Genomic DNA, 19289 nt, shown 5'->3' with positions numbered 1-19289 from the left:
ACCTGAGCTAAAATCAAGAGTCAGAGACTTAACCGAGTGAGCCACCCAGGCGTCCCTAAGGCAATATTTTATAGGTCATATAATAGTTAAGTTTGAGATATACTTTCTGGACGAGATTTCCCAAAGATCGTCTTATGGAATGCTAGTCCCAGAAAAGAAGCAACCACAACAAAATGCATTTGTTAACCAATAAGTTTAGGAAATGCACTACAGCATTTCTACAGCTCCCTTTTGGGAATTTATAGTACATGTTAGCATACTTTTACATGAGAAAACTGTTTAGTTATGCCTGCAGCTTTCCAAAATTATTTGACTACATGAAACTATTTTTTCATGGAATAATCACTAGGATCTTATGAAGTTCTCCAGAGCACAGTAATGAAGAATTGTTCTAGACTAGAGAAAAGCAGATCACACACTTTTCACTGAGGAGATAAACAAGCTAACCAAGTCAGAAGCTTTGACAGGGATGTGGCTGCAGGAGATGAGAGGAATTAAAAAACAGAAATGTTTTCTTCTGTGAATGCTAATGATTCCTATAAGGAAGTTTCGGAAGGTTGGGAACATACTGAGTTTCCAGGGCAGCTGTGTGGGCTGCTGTCCCATCTATAGGCAAACCTGACGAGGACCACTTGTAGAAGAGAGAGACAGCATACACAGGGATGCTTTCTTCAGTGTGGCCTGAATGAGTAGACACTGGTGAAAGTTACTACAGAGCAGATTTCCCAGATGTCCAATGACTACATACACATGCGCTGTCCCTGAGCAGCTCAGACAAAAGCTGAATGGCGATGTGGATACAATTCAAGTATCAATTCAGTGTTTGGGCTCAATGGCTTTTAACCCTGAGGTTCTATGAGTCAACTCATTTGTGATCAAAACTGAGATATGTACCCAAGATAACAATGTACCCTACAGGATCCTAAGAACCGTTAAGTGATACCCTGTCCAAGCGTGTTATGTGTATTAAAACGACTCCTCAAATCCTTCCAACAACACGATGAAGGAGGCGCTGATTTTTACAGATGCGCCCCATTTGACAGCTGAATAGCTGTGACGAGGAAACAGTCATGCTCATCACTGTCCCTTTAAACTAATGACCACAGACCTCAAGTGGGCATTAATGCTGTCCAGCTATCAGACTGCATTCCCTTCCATTAACTCTTCTCTCCTCAGATTTCCAGCATCTCCCCAGTCCTCACTCTCAGCCGATCCTGGTACTTCCTATGTCACAGAGAAAACTGGAGTAATCAAAGGAACTTCACCGTACTCCTACCAACTTCCATGTATTCTGTCTCCTGACTGTTCCTCCAACTGAAGGACCTACTCTCCCAACTAGAACAACACCCCCACCTGTGCACTGGGTCCCACACCCTATCGCCTACTCAAGGCCATCACTCAGCATTATCCCCTCTTCTTCCACATTATCGATTGTCCTGTGTGGCCATTTTCATCCGATGCATTGTTATTTCTCTTATCTTTGAAAAACTTTCTTGCCGGGGCACCTGGGTGGCTCAGTTGGTTAAGTGTCCGACTTGGGTTCAGGTCATGATCTCACGGTCCATGAGTTCGACCCCCGCGTCAGGCTCTGTGCTGACAGCTCAGAGCCTGGAGCCTGCTTCAGATTCTGTGTCTCCCTCTCTCTCTGACCCTCCCCCATTCATGCTCTGTCTTTCTCTGTCTCAAAAATAAATAAACATTAAAAAAAAAAAGAAAAACTTTCTTGCCTTTCTTAACGCCATTTCCCTTTCAGCGGCACCCCATTTCTTTGCTTCCCTTTATAGCAAATGCTTCAATCAGCTAATTGTTAATGCTTCCAGTTCCTCTCTTCCCATTCTCTCATAAACTGACTCCAATCAGGCTTTCACCCCCCACTATGCTACTCAGACTGCCCTTGTCAAGGTCACCAGCTGCCACATGGCTGAATCCAATAGGCACATCTTAGTCCTCTCCCCTGACCTATCTACAGCATTTGCAACGATTGGTCATTTCCTCCTCCTGGGAACACCTTCTGCACTTGACTTCCTGGTCACATACTCTTAGCTTTCTTCTTCCCTCAATGGCTGCTCCTTCTCCATTATTTTGGCTGGTTCCTCTACTTCCTCTCAGACTTCTTCACTGGAAGTGCTCCAAGGTCCAGGTTTTGAACTACTTATTTTCTAATACCTCTGGTCATCTCACCTAGTGTTACGGTTTTAGAATGTCATCTAAATGCTGTTGACCCCAAATTTGTCTCTGGCCCACACCATTCTCTTGAGCTCCAAGCTCTTATACCCCACTGGCTGCTTGATATCTCCACTTGAATATCATATAGACATCTCAAATGTTAACAACACTAAGCTTCAGATCTTTTGCAATGAATGAGATGATGCACTCCCCTTTCAGGACTGAGGCTCCCATTCCACTAGCTCACAGCAAAGCCCCTGCCTAGGAATTGCTCTCAGCTGAAAGGAGCTGTCTTGCCTGATTGGAGTTTCCGTCCAATGCTTCCTTCCAGCTTCCTTCCAATGCCTGCTTGATGTGGGAGGTACAAAGACCTGGTCCCCTTGCCTCAATTTGAGACAGCTTTTTTTTTTTTTTTTTTTTTTTTTGAGAGACAGAGACAGAGCGCGAGTGGGGGGAGGGGCAGAGAGAGAAGGAGACACAGAATCAGAAGCAGGCTCCAGACTCTGAGCTGTCAGCACAGAGCCCGATGTGGGGTTCGAACCCATGAACCCACAAGGTCATAACCTGAGCTGAAGTCGGACAGTTAACCAACTGAGCCACCCAGGTGCCCCTGAGACAACTCTTAAGAGTCATTCAGCTCCACATGGGATCAACTGAGGCCTCTGTCAAACCGGGATCATTTCTCCCTCTGTCCAACCCACTTCTACTCCTGTTACAGGTGGGGTCTTGCAAAGCTAATCCCTGTCTCAGATCTCTTTCCCAGGGAATATGGATAAAAGAGTAAATATTGAGACTGTTCCTAGGAAACAGACTCTAAAAACGGATTTCAGAACTGGATCACCAGCCCTTTGGCTGGGTATGAAAGCCTTATTACTGGTGGTTGGTGGAGTCTGTGGTATAGTGGTTTTTAAAGCTATCATCATTAATTGTTCTACCAGCAATTGAGAGGGGTGTTGATCTCTGCTATACTTGTGGATTTATCTACTCCTCCATTCAGTTCTATCAGTTTTTTATGTTCTGTTATTAAATGAATACAGTTAGGCTTGTTATATCTTCTTGAGATATGATAGCCTTCTATCATTACAAATATCCCTCTTTAATCCTGGTTATGTATCTTATTCCAAAGTATACTTTGTTTCCCTTAGTCTTGTTTAGTGATGTGAGTCAGTAAGTTTCACTTTTAGTCTCAGTCATATTTCCATATGCTTCTTTTCTTCTTCCTTGTTCAGGGCCCCGTTTAGATATACCTACCCTGAGAAGCTTCTGAAGACAGAATTTGTTATTACCTCCATTCATGTTGAGCATGGAATTTATTGAGCACAGATTGCATGTGTTTGTTTTAATTGTATTGAGCATGGAGTTTGTATGTATTAGCTTTAATTATGGATTGGCTGCTCATGGGTCAGACATATATCTATTGTCCAAAATATGTGTGTGGGAGTGCAGTGGGAGGGATGATATAACATGACTGTACAGGGCTACTCCTTAGTTAGGGGCCTATGGATGTCTCCCTCCCTTAATGAAAAGTAGACAACATATATATCATTGATGACTAAATATATGATGAACCTAAACTATAAGATGATTCCCCTATAAGATTTACCCATGTTGCTTTTTCCCCAGCTGCTGTTAAGGTGCTCGATCCTTCCAGGGAATCGAAGGACGCACTGGGGTGAGGCCCTCACTTGATTCTGCTCAGCCCTCACCCGCACCATGGCCTCCCTCTCAGAGCTCACCTGCACCTACTTGACCCTCATCGTGCACGGCTATGAGGTGATGGTCACAGAGGCCAAGATCAATGCCCTCATTAAGGCAGCAGGTGTAAATGTTGAACCTTTCTGGCCAGGCTTGCTTGCAAAGGCCCTGGTCAGTATCAACACTGGGGCCTCATCCTCTATGTAGGGGCTGGTCAACCTGCCCCAGCAGCTGATGCTGCACCAGCAAAAGGTCCTGCTCCCTCTACCAGGGCTGCCCCGCTGCCACCTAGGAGAAGAAAGTGGAAGCAAAGAAAGAAGAATCAGAGGAGTCTGATGATGACATATGCTTTGGTTTCTCTGACCAAGCCTCTTCTGTAACCTGTTCAATAAAAAGTCGAACTATTTTTTAAAAAGCCTTATCCATGTTGACGCATGTAGCTCTAGCTTGTGCACATCCTGCTTAATAGTGCATTATATGAATACACTCTAATTTATCCATATTTTGGTAGATATTCATATAGAATATGCCTTTCAAACTGGTATTTAAAATGCTTGTTTATTCTGCCATACAACAAATAAAATAGTGAGGTCATACTTTTAGAAAGAAGTACTAAATGTATGAATTTCTCTCTCTTCTTTCACCATTTCCATCAGGGATAGCTCTTGCATATCTAAATATTATAATTTGTTTGATACCATTTAAAGCTAAGTAGTCTTCCCCCACCTGAAGTGCTTGGTAGTTCAGAATAAAATAATTAAGAGTGGGCTGTAACATGAGACTTTGCAGATATCCTTCTTTTCTGAGTGGGAGTATTGCAAGAGAAATGAAAAAGATGTCCATGGAATACTTATACACAAATGTTTATAGCAGTTTTTTTCATAGTAGACCCAACTGGAAATGACCCAAATTTCTATCAACAAAGTGAATGGATAAACATATTGTGGGATATTTATACAATGGAATACTAATTTGAATTAAAACGTAAAATTATTGTTAACAGAATCTCAAAAACTGTTTTGTTTGTTTCTTTTTTAAAGACAGTGCATGAGCAGGGGAGAGGGGCAGAGAGAGAGAGAGAGATAATTGATCCCATGATCCTGGGATCATGACCCGAGCTGCAACCAAGAGTCTGATGTTCAACCAACTGAGCCACTCAAACGTCCCTGGTCGTATTTGGAAGATAACACCTTCACTAGGTTGTGAAAACTAAGCCAAGTGAAAAGGGGAGTGGGTTAGGGTAAGGCGTGGTTATATTAAACCAGCAAGAACAGGTTTTTGAGGAAGGAACATTTGAAGGAAGATCTTTAGAATGAGAATGAGCCAGACATAAAAAGAGCTAGGGGCAAGTACTTTGGGTTAAAGCAGCAGCAAGTGCAAAAGCCTGGCCACAGGAAAGGTCATGCTTTGTTGAAGAAGGGAGACCCCTTGTGGCTGAAGAGAAGACAATGAGCTAGGTGGAGAGCTGGTATGAGATTAGGCTAGAGACAGAGGCAGGAACTAGATTATGTACAGCTCTACAACCCATGGTAAGGCATATACTTTTGAAATCAGCTTCATAGGGGTACAATATGTAATATTATATATATTATAAATATATATGATTTACTTATGTATTGGGGTAAAATATATATTATATATCGGGGATAATATGTATTATTTATTTGTTATATATAATTTATTTATATATCATATATTGAGGCATCATATGTATTATATACGATAATACATATGTGTGTGTATGTGTGTGTATGTATACACACACATGTATATATATAAATAAGCTCTAGGCCCAACGTGGGGGTTGAACTCATGACCCAAGATCAAGAGTCACATGCTCTACAAACTAAACCAATGAGGTGCCCCTAGGATATAATGTATATTATATATTCATTTTACATATAATAAAAGCACTCATTTTGAAGTATACAGTTTAGTGAGGTTAATTAACAATGTCAAATATGGTTACCTCACATAACCACAATCAAGATCCAAATAAAGAACATTTCCAGTACCCAGAGTATCTTCTTCTTCTTCTTCTTCTTCTTCTTCTTCTTCTTCATCTTCTTCAGTTTCTTTTGTAAGCTTTCTATAGTTTTCAGTGTATAGATTTTTCACCTCTTTGGTTACAAGAAGTAACCTCTTTGGTTATTCCTAGGTATTTTGTGGGTTTTGGTGCAATTGTAAATGGGATCGATTCCTTGATTTCTCTTTCTGTTGCTTCGTTGTTGGTGTATAGGAATGCAACTGAGTTGTTCTTCCTCATTCTGGCCATCCTTCTCCACCCTCAGTCCTAAGCCAACCATTTTCTTTTCTTTTCTTTTTTTTTTTTTTTTTTTGCCGTCTAAAAAAGACCCATTTTATTTTATTTTATTTTATTTTTTTAATTTACATCCAAGTTAGCATATAGTGCAACAATGATTTCAGGAATAGATTCCCTAATGCCCCTTACCCATGTAGCCTATCTCCCCTCCCATAACCCCTCCATTAACCCTCTGTTTGTTGACCATATTTAAGAGTCTCCTATGTTTTGTCCCCCTCCCTGTTTTTTTAATTATTTTTGCTTCCCTTCCCATATGTTCATCTGTTTTGTATCTTAAAGTCCTCATATGAGTGAAGTCATATGATATTTGTCTTTCTCTGACTAATTTCATGTAGCATAATACCCTCTAGTTCCACCCATGTAGTTGCAAATGGCAAGATTTCATTCATTTTGATTGCCAAGTAATACTCCATTGTGTATATATATATATATATATATATATATATATATATATATACCACATCTTCTTTATCAATGCATCCAGTGATGGACATCTGGGCTCTTTCCATACTTTGGCTATTGTTGATAGTGCTGCTATAAACACTGGTGTGCATGGACCCCTTCTAAACAGCACACATGTATCCCTTGGATATACTAGGGCAATTGCTGGATCATAGGGTAGTTCTATCTTTAATTTTTTGTGGAAGCTCCATACTGTTTTCCAGAGTAGCTGCACCAGTTTGCATTCCCACCAGCAGTGCAAAAGAGATCCTCTTTCTCCGCATCCTCGCCAACATCTGTTGTTTCCTGAGTTGTTAATGTTAGCCATTCTGACACGTGTGAGGTGGTATTTCTTTGCGGTTTTGATTTGTATTTCCCTGATGAGGAGTGATGTTGAGCATTTTTTCATGTGTCGGTTGGCCATCTGGATGTCTTCTTTAGAGAAGTGTCTATTCATGTCTTTTGCCCATTTCTTCACTGGATTATTTGCTTTTTGGGTGTTCACTTTGATAAGTTCTTTATAGATTTTGGATACTAACCCTTTATCTGATATGTCATTTGCAAATATCTTCTCCCATTCCATCAGTTGCTTTTTAGTTTTTCTGATTGTTTCCTTCGCTGTGCAGAAGCCTTTATTTTGATGAGGTCCCAATAGTTCATTTTTGCTTTTGTTTCCCTTGCCTCTGGAGACGTGTTGAGTAAGAAGTTGCTGCGGCCAAGGTCAAAGAGGTTTTTGCCTGCTTTCTCCTCGAGGAGTTTGTTGGCTTCCTGTCTTACATTTAGGTCTTTCATTCATTGTGAGTTTATTTTTGTGTATGGTGTAAGAAAGTGGTCCAGGTTCATTTTTCTGCATGCTGCTGTCCAGTTTTCCCAGCACCACTTGCTGAAGAGACTGTCTTTATTCCACTGGATTTTCTTTCCTGCATTGTCAAAGATTAGTTGGCCATATGTTTGTGGGTCCATTTCTGGGTTCTCTATTCTGCCCCATTGATTCTTGTGCCAGTACCATACTGTCTTGATGATTACAGCTTTGTAATACAGCTTGAAGTCCGGGATTGTGATGCCTCCAGCTCTGGTTTTCTTTACCAAGATTTCTTTGGCTATTTGGGGTCTTTTCTGGTTCCATACAAACTTTCGGATGGTTGTTCTAGCTCTGTGAAGAATGCTGGTGTTATTTTGATAGGGATTGCATTGAATATGTAGATTGCTTTGGGTAGTATTGACATTTTAACAATATTTGTTCTTCCTATCCAGGAGCATGGAATCTTTTTCTTTTCTTCTTCTTCTTCTTCTTCTTCTTCTTCTTCTTCTTCTTCTTCTTCATCTTCTTCAGTTTCTTTTGTAAGCTTTCTATAGTTTTCAGTGTATAGATTTTTCACCTCTTTGGTTACAAGAGGTAACCTCTTTGGTTATTCCTAGGTATTTTGTGGGTTTTGGTGCAATTGTAAATGGGATCGATTCCTTGATTTCTCTTTCTGTTGCTTCGTTGTTGGTGTATAGGAATGCAACTGAGTTCTGTGCATTGTTTTTATATCTTGCAACTTTGATGAATTCATGAATCAGTTCTAGCAGTTTTTTGGTGGAATCTTCTGGGTTTTCCATTTAGAGTATCATGTCATCTGCGAAGAGTGAAAGTTTGACCTCCTCCTGGCCTATTTGGATGTCTTTTATTTCTTTGTGTTGTCTGATTGATGAAGCTAAGACTTCCAATAGTAGGTTAAATAACAGTGGTGAAAGTGGACAGCCCTATCTTGTTCCTGACCTTAGGTGGAAAGCTCTCAGTTTTTCCCCATTGAGGATGATATTAGTGTTGGGTCTTTCATATATGGCTTTTATGATCTTGAGGTATCATCCTTCTATCCCTACTTTCTTAAGGGTTTTTATCAAGAAAGGAGATGTATTTTGTCCAATGCTTTCTCTGCATCTATAGAAAGGATCATGTGGTTCTTGTCCTTTCTTTTTTTGATGTGATGTATCACATTGATTGTTTTGTGGATATTGAACCAGCCCTGCATCCCAGGTATAAATCCCACTTGGTCGTGGTGAATAATTTTCTAAAGTATTGTTGGATCCGGTTGGCTAATATTTTGTTGAGGATATTTGCATCCATGTTCATCAGAGAAATTGGTCTTTAGTTCTCCTTTTTCGTGAGGTCTTTGTCTGGTTTTGGAATCAAGGTAATGCTGACTTCATAGAAAGCGTTTGGAAGTTTTCCTTCCATTTCTATTTTTTGGAAGAGCTTCCAAAGAATAGGTGTTAAGTCTTCCTTAAATGTTTGGTAGAATTCTCCTGGAAAGTCATTTGGCCCTGGACTCTTGTTTTTTGGGAGATTTTTGATTACTAATTTGATTTGTTTACTGCTTATGGGTCTGCTCAAATTGTCTGTTTCTTCCTGTTTCAAGTTTTGGTAGTGTATATGTTTCTAGGAATTTGTCCATTTCTTACAGATTGCCCATTTTATTGGCGTATAATTGCTCATAATATTCTCTTATTATTGTTTGTATTTCTGCTGTGTTGGTTGTGATCTCTCCTCTTTTATCCTGATTTTGTTTATATGGGTCCTTTCCTTTTTCTTTTAGATCAGTCTGGCTAGTGGTTTATCACTTTTGTTAAGCCTTTCAAAAAACAGCTTCTGGTTTCATTGATTTGTTCTAGTGGGGTTTTTTTTTTCTTGTTTCAATAGCATTAATTTCTGCTCTAATCTTTATTATGTCCTGTCTCCTGCTAGTTTGGGGTTTTATTTGCTGTTCTTTTTCCTGCTCTTTAAGGTGAAAGGTTATGTTGTGCGTATCTGAAACTTTTCTTCCTTCTTTAGGAGGGCCTGGATTGCTATGTATGAACTCCTCTTGTGAATTCCTTTGCTGTGTCCCAGAGGTTTTGGGTTGTGGTGTTACCATTTTCATTGGCTTCCATGTACTTTTTAATTTCCTCTTTAACTTCTTTGTTAGCCTATTCATTCTTTAGTAGGATGCTCTTTAGTCTCCAAGTATTTCTTATCTTTCCACATTTTTTCTTGTGGTTGATTTCGAGTTTCATAGCATTGTGGTCTGAAAATATGCACGGTGTGATCTTGATCTTTTAGTACTTGTTGGGGGATGATTTGTGTCCCAGCATGTGGTCTATTCTGGAGAATGTTCCATGTGCATTGGAAAAGAATGTGTATTCCACTGCTTTAGGATCAAATGTTCTGAATCTATCTGTTAAGTCTATCTGGTTCAGTGTGTCATTCAAAGCCATTGTTTCTTTGTTGATTTTCTGTTTAGATGATCTGTCCATTGCTGTAAGTGGGGTGTTGAAGTCCCCTACTATTATGGTATTATATACCATATGAGTTTCTTTATGTTTGTGATGAATTGATTTATATATTTGGGTGCTGCCACATTTGGAGCATAAATGTTTACAATTGTTAGGTCTTCTTGGTGGATAGACCCCTTAATTATGATATGCTTTTCTTCATCTCTTGTTACAGTCTTTATTTTAAAGTCTAGATTGCCTGATAGAAGTATGGCTACTCTGGCTTTCTTTTGGAGACCAGTAGCATGATAGATGGTTCTTCATCCCCTTACTTTCAATCTGAAGGTGACTTTAGGTCTAAGTGGGTCTCTTGTAAACAGCATATAGATGTATCTTATTTCTTATCCATTCTGTTACCGTATGTCTTTTGATTGGAGCATTTAGTCCATTGACGTTTAGAGTGAGTACTAAAAGATAGGAATTTATTGCCATTATGTTGCTTGTAGACATGGAGTTTCTGGTGGTGTACTCTGGTCCTCTCTAGTCTTTGTTGCTTTTGGTATTTATTTTTATTTATTTATTTATTTATTTATTTATTTATTCATTTGCACCTTTTCTCCCCTCAGAAAGTCCCCCTTAATATTTCTTGCAGGGCTGGTTTAGTCGTCACGAACTCCTTTAAATTTTATTTGTCTGGGAAACTTTTTTTTTTAAATTCTTTTTAATGTTTATTTATTTTTGAGAGAGACAGAGACAGAATGTGAGTGGGTCAGGGTCAGAGAGAGAGAGGGAGACACAGAATCTGAAGCAGGGTCCAGGCTCCAAGCTGTCAGCACAGAGCCCAATGCAGGGCTTGAATTCATGAGCTGTGAGATCATGACCTGACCCAAAGTCGGATGCTCAACCGACTGAGCCACCCAGGCACCCCTGTCTGGGAAACCTTTAATCTCTCCTTCTATTTTAAATGACAGTCTTGCTGGATAAAAAATTCTTGGCTACATATTTTTCTGATTCAGCACGTTGAATATATCCTGCCACTCCTCTCTGGTCTGCCAAGTGTCTGTGGATAGGTCTGCTGCAAACCTGATCTGTCTTCCCTTGTAGGTGAAGGACTTTTTCTCCATTGCTGCTTTCATGACTCTTTCCTCACCTGAGTTATTTTGTGAATTTTACTATGATATGCCTTGTTGATGGTCGGTTTTTGTTGAATCTAATGGGAGTCATCTGTGTTGCCTGGGTTTTTTTTTCAGTATATGAAATTCATTGTCAAATTGGTTTCCATACAACACCCAGTGCTCATCCCAAAAGGTGCCCTCCTCAATACCCATCACCCACCCTTCCCTCCCTCCCACCCCCCAAAACCCTCAGTTTGTTCTCAGTTTTTAAGAGTCTCTTATGCTTTGGCTCTATCCCACTCTAACCTCTTTTTTTTTTTCCTTCCCCTCCCCCATGGGTTTCTGTTAAGTTTCTCAGGATCCACATAAGAGTGAAAACATATGGTATCTGTCTTTCTCTGTATGGCTTATTTCACTTAGCATCACACTCTCCAGTTCCATCCATGTTGCTACTAAGGGCCATATTTCATTCTTTCTCATTGCCACGTAGTACTCCATTGTGTATATAAACCACAATTTCTTTATCCATTCATCAGTTGATGGACATTTAGGCTCTTTCCATAATTTGGCTATTGTAGAGAGTCCTGCTATAAACATTGCGACAAGTGCCCCTATGCATCAGTACTCCTGTATCCCTTGGATAAATTCCTAGCAGTGCTATTGCTGGGTCATAGGTCTATTTTCAATTTTCTGAGGAACCTCCACACTGTTTTCCAGAGTGGCTGCACCAATTTGCATTCCCACCAACAGTGCAAGAGGGTTCCCGTTTCTCCACATCCTCTCCAGCATCTATAGTCTCCTGATTTGTTCATTTTGGCCACTTTGACTGGCGTGAGGTGATATCTGAGTGTGGTTTTGATTTGTATTTCCCTGATAAGGAGCGACGTTGAGCATCTTTTCTGTGCTTCCTGGATTTTGATGTCTGTGTCTTTTCCGAAGTTAGGAAAGCTTTCCATTAAAATTTTCTAACATAACCCTTCCACCTCTTTTTCTCTCTTTTCATCTTCTGACACCCCTATGATTCTGATGTTGTTCCTTTATAATGAATCACTGATTTCTCTAATTCTTAAATTGTACTCTTTTGCCCTTAGTCTCCCTCTTTTTTTCTGCTTCATTATTCTCCATAAGTTTGTCCTGTATATCACTGATTCTCTGCTCTGCCCCATCCATCCTTGGGGCCATGGCGTCCATTTGAGATTGCAGCTCAGTTATAGCATTTTTTATTTTATCCAGACTAGATTTTACTTCTTTTATCTTGCAGAAGGGAATTCTGATCTATTTTCAACTCTATCTGGTATTCTTATTATCGTGATTCTAAAGTCTGGTTCAGACATTTTGCTTGTATCTGTGTTGGTTAAGTTGCTGGCTGTCGTTTCTTCCTGCTCTTTCTTTTGGGGTGAATTCCTTCATTTCATCATTTTGAAGGGAGAAAAGGAATTAATGACATAAAAAATTAAAATAAAAAAATTAAAATGAAAAAATTAAAAACAACACACACACAAATCAAATAAATGATGCTAGATCCTAGGTATGTTTTGGTCTGGGTTTTGAAAATGGCTTGATAGATTAGAGAAAAAAGGGGAAAGGGAAAAAAAGGAAATTATTTGAAAATTTGAAAACATGGATACACTGAAATACAATAAAATGAAATGATGGAAGTAAAAGGAACTTGAAAAAATCACATAAAAGTAAAAAATATAGTAGAAAAAAGTAATGAAAAATATGTTTAATAAAAATTGAAAATAAAAATAATTTGTTGCCTTTCTGTATTCAAGAAAAAGAGAAAAAAATGGAATAGATGGAATAATGAACAGATTGAAATACGATTGAAATTACTTTGTTTTCCCCTTGAAGTCAAACTATGAAGCACTTTATAGTCCGTAAACTAAGCAGGCGGAGAGACTTGTGTTCCTAAAGACAAAGGTTGGCCCAATTGGATGGGGCTTAGTGTAATGGCTCCATTCTCCACTAAATGGCACTGCTCAGCTTACTGGGGTGGATTATTCAGACGCTTGTAGGTGTGTATGCGCATGTGCGGGAGCTGTGAAAACGGCGTCACCCACCTATCCAGTCTCTAGTATCAGAGTGCTGTTCTTCCCGATCAGTGATCGTGCACCCGTCCTTTGTCTCTGGCTTCTGTCTAGCTCCCGCTTTTACACTGTCCGTGACCAAGCCGTCAGGTTGCCAGGTGGCTCCTTCCTCCTGAGCTTTATCTCAGATGCAGCTGTTTTTCCTGACTCCTTACTTCTGAAGGACCGTGGCTTTGACCGCTCAGACCTTCTGGGGGAGGGTCTCACTGAGCACTGGCCGGGTGCTGGTCGGTCGCGCCCAGGAACATTTGCAAGACCGTGCTGCTGCTGATGCCCAGAGACTGTGGCCGGTGCCATCCTGCCCCAGAAAAAGTTCACGTGATGGTGTAGCAGCAGCGTTTCAGGGATTATGGAAAATCACAACATACATCTGGTGCCAGGCTTCACTCCCAGCGACCTTGTTCCAGCACCAGCAAATGTGGTTGTTCTCCCGGGTCCACTGGGGCCTTTGCCTGTATGGGGGGGGCCACACCATGTCTACCAGATGTCCTCCCAGCAGGGGAACCACCTCTCCCGGGGTGGCCTGAAAAGCCCCGGATCCCACTCTGCTCCTGGGGATTTGCCCTTCCCACCAGAGCACTGCCAGGTATCGAGCTGTGGAGTTTCAGACTCTGCACTCCCTCTGTTTATAGTCTTAATGGAATTTAAACCTCTCCTTTTTCCTTTCTCCCTTTTTTTCAGTCCCTGCGGCTGTTTCCTTTTTTCCATTTTCTCTCCAGATGCTTGGGGGGGAGGGGTGCTTTTCCCATATTCTCATCCCCCCCCCCCCACTTCGTACTCTCTCCACAAGCAGAAACAGCTTCCTGCCCTCTGCGGCTTCTCTCTCCCCCAGTTCACTTCTCCACGTTGTATACCTGCTGAGTTCTGTGGTTCAGGCTGTGCAGATTGTTGTGTTAACCCTAAAATGAGTTTTCTAGGTGTGCAGGATGGTTTAGTATTGATCTGGCTGTATTTCATGGATGCAAGACACACGCACACAAAACTTCCATGCTGTTCTGCCAACTTGGCTCCTCCCTAAACCAACCACTTTCTTATTTCTGTTATTATTGATTGGTTTTGCCTATTCTAGAATTTCATATAAAGGGAATCATAAGGAAGGTACTCTTTCATGTCTAGGGTCCTTATCTCAGTACAAAGATGCCAATACAGTTCAATAAGAAAGGGATAATCTTTTCAACAAAGAGTGCTGGAATGATTTTATATCTGTAAGGAGAAAAACCAACCTCAGCTCTTACCTCACACCATACTCAAGACTTAATTCAAATTTATTTGTGGACCTAAGTAAGCATGGTAAAGCTATAATCTCATAACTCAGTGGCAGGCAAAGATTTCCTAGTTTGGACACTAAACAAGACAAGACCATTTACAATAAAATTGAACTTCATCAAAATTCAAAACCTCTAAAATGTCTGCTCTTCACAAGACACTAAATAAAATGAAAAAGCAAGCCACAGGCTGGGAGAAAATATTCACAGTATATATCTCCAACAAAGCATGTATGGAATATATAAAGAAGTCTTACAGCTAAGTAATAAGACAAAAATCTAATAAAACTGGGCAGGAGATCTGAAGAGGCCCTTCGCAAAAGAAGACACATGAATGGCCAGCAGGCACAGGAAAAGATGCTCTATATCTTGAGTTCCTAGAAAAGCAAAAAATTAAAACTATAATGAGATATCAACATACACCCAATAGAATCACTAAAATTAAAAAATATTGACAGTAACAAGTATGGGCAAGAATGTGGAGCAACCGGAATGCTCATATATTGCTAGTGGCTGTGCGGACTAGAGCAACTGCTGTGGAAAACAGTTTGGTGGTTTCTTATAAAAATATACCTACTGTATGCCCAGGAATTTAATTCCACTTTATCTCTACTATTTATTAGCTACGCTTCGTTGTTGTCGTTGTTAAGGGTTGCTCTAAGGTTTACAATACGCAGTTACTTTATTATAATCTACCTTAGAATGCTATTATCCTACTTCACAAATAATGTCTGACCCTTACAACAGGGTGCTTTCCCATCCTTTGTGCTGTTGGCATCACACATTTATTTTATCTCTATGTTTGCTATAGAACCCATAATACATTGTTAATGGTTTTGCTCTCAATATCCATTATATTTGAAAGAAATAAAACAATGACAAAGAACATTGTTTTAAATTTTTTTTAATGTTTATTTATTTTTGAGAGAGAGAGAGAGAGAGAGAGCAGGGGAGGGGCAGAGGCAGAGGGAGATCCAGAATCCGAAGTAGGCTCCTGGCTCCCAGCTATCAGCATACAGCCTGATGAGGGGCTCAAACTCACAAACTAGGAGATCATGACCTAAGCCAGAATCAGACGCTTAATTGATTGAGCCACGCAGGTGCCACACAAAGAAAATTGTTTTAATATTTACTCATATATATACCATTTCCAGCATTTTCATTACATGGATTAATCCAATTTTCACCTGGTGTCCTTTTTTGTTTAACATTTCTTGTTCACACTGGCTGATGATGAATCCTCCTAATTGTTTTTTATCTGTTCACCTTTACTTTTTAAATTACCAATAACTTACTTATATGACTTAATATAATGCTGTCTAGATAGTAGGCTTTTAATAAAGGTATTTGACTTTCACATATGCATTAAATGGGCTTTTAATAATCTTCCATTAGTCAGAAAAAGCAAATTGTTTTCATAATTATTGCAAAGTAGAATCTTATTTTGAGATACTAATTATTTCCGATTATTATTAATTAAGTAACTAAGGGATGGCACCTTGAGAAGAAGATTGGTGAGGCAGAAAAACTGAGAGATTTCTTGTTATTTTGTAAACATAAAATATTCGGGAGTGAACTTTTTTTTTAAAGATTTTATTTTTTTAAGCAATCTCTACACCCAATGTAAGACTCAAACTCACAACCCTGAGATCAAGAGTCATGTGCTTTCCCGACCAAGCCAGCCAGGCACCCAGGTAGTGAGTTTAGTGATCACCAGATTGATAGACTAGTAGGTGAAACTGATTCTATTATAAATCCCAGAGAAAACAATTGATTCTTTAAAATGTGCACGTTTTGTTCTCAAAAAGGGCACAACTGTAATATATTATATTGCCAGACAGATGTAGATGCTTATCGACCAATTTAGACACGTAGAAATGCTAAGAAGGAATTAGGTAAAAGTTGTCACTTAAACTGAGACTCTTAGACTCCTGCAAAAACTGTATCAGAGGGACTTCCACATTAATACTCAGGAGTTTTTTTTCTTGAACTAGTTTCACAGTGGAGAGAGGCTTTTTCTTTAAAAGTGCACTTAAAAGATGTTTATTTACTACACTTGTTTTTATTTACATTTCTGTAATAAAAATATATGTATATAAATACAATGTATAACGTTACTATCATATATAACATAAAATATATATTAGAATACATATAATATACAAATGTATATTTATATATCTGCTGTATAAATATAGCAAAAAATGTGCCATGATGAGACCTTTAGACTTCAGAAAGATGACTGTCATTATTGTCAAAACAAGGAGTAAAAGCTGTGGGGTGTGGGGTGGAATGGGAAAGAGGATGGTAAAAAAAAATCAATTGAGCAATTAAATGTAATTTGGGTCAAGAATAAACATTTTCTGAGGGCTTACTCTGTGCCTACAGGAAGATCTGTCTTTCAGAAGTTTATGATTCACTCAGGGAAACACCTAAGTGATAATTATAGTGAAAATGTGTTCAGCTTTATTCTTGAAAAATATTTTGGGGCGCCTGGGTGGCTCAGTCGGTTAAGCGTCTGACTTCGGTTCAGGTCATGATCTCACAGTTTGTGAGTTCGAGCCCCGTGTCGGGCTCTGTGCTGACAGCTCAGGGCCTGGAGCCTGCTTCACGTTCCGTGTCTCCCTCTCTCTCTCTGCCCCTTCCCTGCTCATGCTCTGTCTCTCTCTGTCTCAAAAATAAATAAACATTAAAAAAAATTAAAAAAAAAGAAAGAAAAATATTTTTCACTGGATATAAATTTCTTGGCTGACAATTTTTCTAGAACTTTAAAGATATTATCCCATTGTCTTCTGGCTTGCACAGTTTTTGAAAAGACATCTATGATAATTCTTATCTTTGTTTCTCTGTGATGTGTCTTTTCCTATTGTTGCTTTCAAACTTTCTGTTTATCGGATTCTTTTTTTTTTTTTTTTTTTTATCACCTGGATCATGATATAAGTGATATGTGTGTGTTTATATCCTGCTTGTAGTTCATTGGATTTCCTTGATATGTGGGTTGATAATTTCATACAATTTAGAAACTGTTTGCTCATTAGTTTTCCAAATACCTTTTCTGTTCCCCTTCTCTCTCTTCTACAGGGATTCTAATTACCTGTACATTCAATCACTTGATAATTATGTCACAAATTCCTAAAGCTTTGGGTTTTCTTCCAGCCTTTTTCCTTCTGTGCTTCATCTTGCACTGTTTCTATTGGGATGTAAGTTTACTGATCTTTTCTTCTGTAGTTTTTTTTTTAATGTTTATTTATTTTTGAGAGAGACAGAGACAGAGTGCAAGTGGGGGAGGGGCAGATGAGAGAGGGAGACACAGAATCCAAAGCAGGCTCCAGGCTCTGAGCTGTCAGCACAGAGCCTGATGTGGGGCTCGAACTCATGAACTGGGAGATCATGACCTGAGCTGAAGTCAGATGCTTAACTGACTGAGCCACCCAAGCGCCCCTCTTCTGTAGTTTTTAACTTAATATTAGTCTCACAGTGAACTTTCTCTCAGATATGGTATTTTTATCTTTAGAAGAAGTTTTATTTGATTCCTTTTTATGTCTTCCATTGCCCTCCTCATTATGTTCATACTTTCTTTTACATTATGGAACATATGGAACATATTTATAATAGCTGCTATAATGTCTTTATTTGCTAAGTATATCATCTCTGTCATTTTTGGATCTGTTTATAGTGACTGTTTTTGTCCTGAAACTGCATTTTTCTCCTTCATCTTACATATGGCAAATTTTTAATTGGATGCTGGAAGTAATGAATATTATATTCTTGAGTTCTATCTTTTGTTACATTTCTTTACAGAATATTTGATTTTTTTTCCTGTCGATCAGTTTAGTTAGTTGCAGATCAATTTGATTCTTTCAAGGCCCTTCATGAAGTTCTTTAAGTCAGGTCTAGAGACCTTCAGGGCTAATTTAGTTACACTTCTTCTTCTTCTTCTTCCCTTTTTTTTTTTTTTTTAAAGTAGGCTCTATGCCCAACGTGGGGCTTGAACTCACAACCCTGAGATTAAGAGTCCCATGCTCTACCAACTGTGCCAGCCAGCACCCCAAATTAAGCTACACTTCTTTTTTTTTAAGTTTATTTATTTTGAGAGAGAGAGCAAGTGGGGGAGGGGCAGAGAGAGAGAGGGAGAGAGAGACTCCCAAGCAGGCTCCACACTGTCAGTGCAAAGCCCGATGCAGGGCTCAAACTCACAAACCGTGAGACCATGACCTGAGCCAAAACCAAGTGTCAGATACTTAACTGACTGAGCCACCCAGGCGCCCCTGAAGCTACACTTCTAAGGTATGGCCATTCTGGTATCTCTACTGACTGCCCTGTGTATCCATGGATGTCTCTATGTTTCCCATAGTGGAAACTGGAATGATTTTTGGATCTGGGAATAATTTGGCTTCTTGTTGTTTGTATCTACCTGGTAATTGGTCTTCCCCACAGGTTCCTGCTTAACTTCATGAGGTTTCTCCCTATGTACACACGGATCAGCATTCAGTCAAAGACTCAAGGAGATGCTGATGTAAATTTCTGGAATTCTTTGTCTGCATCACTGCTTCCTTTTAATATCTTGCCCCATGAATTCTAGTGCTCTTAACCTCCCCATACTCCTCTGTCTCCTCAAAAGAATGAGATGGGCTCAAAAGATTGGGCTTTGTTTGGATTCTCCTTCCCTCTACTACAGTTGGGAAATTACCCCTTGGCAGGAAGTCTTGAAATGGTAGAGCCTACTTTGTTTTCCTTTTCTTAGGGACCCCTGTACTGCCTCTTGTCCAATGTCTGAAAATGGTTGTTTCTGATACTTTTACAGGTTTTTTTTTTTACTTCTAATTACATACACTCTTACCCATGCATGACTGGAGGAGTAAACCCAGGAATACTTATATTTCATTCTAAGAGAAATACACATAAAAAGTGTTGTGTTTTTTTGAGTGAAAGCAGAGGAGTATTTGATGTCTTGTTTATA

General features: G+C 39.4%; 1 pseudogene; it reads left to right on the top strand.

Moving 5' to 3' along the window:
* Positions 1-3879: 3879 nt before the first annotated feature.
* Positions 3880-4273, top strand: LOC102970644 (annotated as a pseudogene).
* Positions 4274-19289: the final 15016 nt, after the last annotated feature.

Source organism: Panthera tigris, chromosome C1, assembly GCF_018350195.1.
Source record: "Panthera tigris isolate Pti1 chromosome C1, P.tigris_Pti1_mat1.1, whole genome shotgun sequence".
NCBI lineage: Eukaryota > Metazoa > Chordata > Mammalia > Carnivora > Felidae > Panthera > Panthera tigris.
This window is presented reverse-complemented; position numbering and strand designations above follow the sequence as displayed.